The sequence below is a fragment of the Odontomachus brunneus genome, unplaced genomic scaffold, assembly GCF_010583005.1.
Source record: "Odontomachus brunneus isolate Ranch 3 - 2012 unplaced genomic scaffold, Obru_v1 Obru_scaffold_146, whole genome shotgun sequence".
In the NCBI taxonomy this organism is placed as follows: Eukaryota; Metazoa; Arthropoda; class Insecta; order Hymenoptera; family Formicidae; genus Odontomachus; species Odontomachus brunneus.
Window position 1 is genome coordinate 139817 of NW_022639596.1, and position 2218 is coordinate 142034.

General features: G+C 39.4%; 1 protein-coding gene across 1 annotated transcript in view; it reads right to left on the reverse strand.

The window, feature by feature from the left end:
• Window positions 1-1140: 1140 nt before the first annotated feature.
• The window catches only part of LOC116850468 (UPF0764 protein C16orf89 homolog), a 22329-nt gene continuing 21251 nt past the window's right edge, over window positions 1141-2218 (reverse strand). The window contains exon 7 of the mRNA XM_032828795.1: window positions 1141-1202. The gene's annotated coding sequence lies outside the window, so the exon portion shown is untranslated. The remainder of the gene's footprint in view (window positions 1203-2218) is intronic.

The following is a 2218-nucleotide window of genomic DNA, read 5'->3' on the forward strand; positions in this document are numbered from 1 at the left end:
AACGCGTGTATTTGCTAGGTACGTTATAATATACTGTGAACACTGTAAGTATACATTTTATAAGCATAAATTGTAAGAACATCATTGCAGTCATTGGAATACCGCGTGCCGCTCGATCGTCAGGTTAAGCAACGCAGTTAGGATGGATGGATGACCACTTCGAATTCGAAATTTTCGAGGCAGGATTCGCGAAAGTTTTAGCGTGTGTTTGACAATCTTCGGTTTCTAGCAGTTTATAAGACAAAGAAAATTAGGAATTAGTTATTTTTATTAAACAATCTAGTGAGAAATGATTTATTGATTGACGTCGAAAAAACGTCGAATCGACGTCAAAATGATGGTCTATTAGACATCGATAAGATGTCGAAATGACGGTCTATTAGACATTTAAATATGGACCGTTTTTAGGTCGATATAGATCTTAATCTAGATTAGACGTAGATGGTAGATAGACGTTTCATATAGACGTCTAGTAGACGTCGAATCGACGTAACCTTTCTCGCTGGGCAGGACCAAGTTTCCGGCCAGTGTCCACGTCGTAAGCGTCTCGAGTGAGGGCGACGTCATGCTACCGCATTTCTTCAAGAAGGGGGAAATGGTCACGAAGGAAGTTGTATGTGGAGATCCTGAGGACTGCAGTGAAGCCTTGAATGGAGGACGTAGCTGCAGGAAGGTCGTATATCTTCTAATAAGACGGCGCACCTGCTCATATAAGTCATTTAGTGCAAAACTGGCTCTCGGACAATGTCAAAATGTTTTGGTCGAAGGATTTCTGGCCTCCGAATAGTCCCGACTTGAACTTTCTCGACTACTACGCGCACGCGTAGTCGAGAGGATTACTAACAAAACCAGATACTCCAACGTGGCCTCCCTCCATGTCGCTATTGAAACGGCATTCACGAAAATGGACCGGGCGCAATTATAAACAGCGTGCTCGCGCTTTCGGAATAAGGTCGAGGCGGTGATCAAGGTTACATTGAGTGAAAAAACTCAGAAAAGATCCCTTAACTTAACTATAAAATAATTTCTTTGTACTTTTACATATTTTCTGTAATAAACGACATTTTCGAGAAAAAATTGTCATGTCCGGATTTAAGTGGTGGACCTTGTATATCCAAAATCTTTTTGCCGCTCGAACTGCTCTTCGGTACCAGACTCTCCATACAATAAATTAAAACTTTCGTCGCTATTTTGGGTGTAACCTCCTAAACAACAAGTAAGCAGTTCATCTTTGCTCAATTCGCGCCACGGTGCCCTCCAATATGCTTAGCGATGCTGTATCATACCTTACAATGTTCGCTCTAACTTCGTTAAAAAATATTTTTTCGTTATAAATCGAATTGCAATTTATTTTTACGAAAATAAAGTACCGTTTAAACAAAAAAATGTTTTCAATTTTTTGGAAATTTTACCGTAGCCATACTTCTTGACGCGGTCAGGACATGGGTGGGTAACCGGTATTACCGTTTGGGATCGAAATTATCGAGGAAGGATTCGCGAAAGTTTGGAACGTGTTGTTAACAATCTTTAGTTCTTAGCGATTTATGAGACATGAGAAAATTAAAAATTACAAATATATTTTTATAATATTATGATTTTCTCATTTTTCATCTTTGCACAATAATTCTCAATATTTGATTACTATCAATATTTAACAGTAATTTTATTATCAGTATTTACTAGAAATACTGGCCAAAAAATTACTAAATTACTGAATTGGTAGTACTTAATCATTAATAACCGATTGTACTGCCAATGCTGGGGAAGTATTAGCTAACAACGGTTGGGCCAGTACCATTTGCCAGTACTGGGCCGAAGTTATCATTCCATAGTATTCCCATTGGTGGGCCAGGCATAGTCGTCATTACTGCGCTAGATGATCTGGCAACCAATCTTGGACCATTATTAGGTCAATAGTAAAATCCTATATGGGAAAAGGAAGATAGAAGGCGTAGCTCGAGAATCGGCCGAAATGGATAACTAATTCCGAGCTCTGGTCTAGAAGGTTGTACATGAAAAGTTACGAAGTTTCAAGACGAAATTCTAATTGCCATATTTACACAGTCTGTAAATAAAAATGTTTTTGAGCGCCGTTAGGGTGCGTTTTCACTTAGCGCATCACGCGTCGCGTTGTCCTTCGCGGACCAATCAAATCATCCCATTTTATTCGTCGTAAAGTTAGGCAATACAATAGGACGATTTGATTGGTCCGCGACGG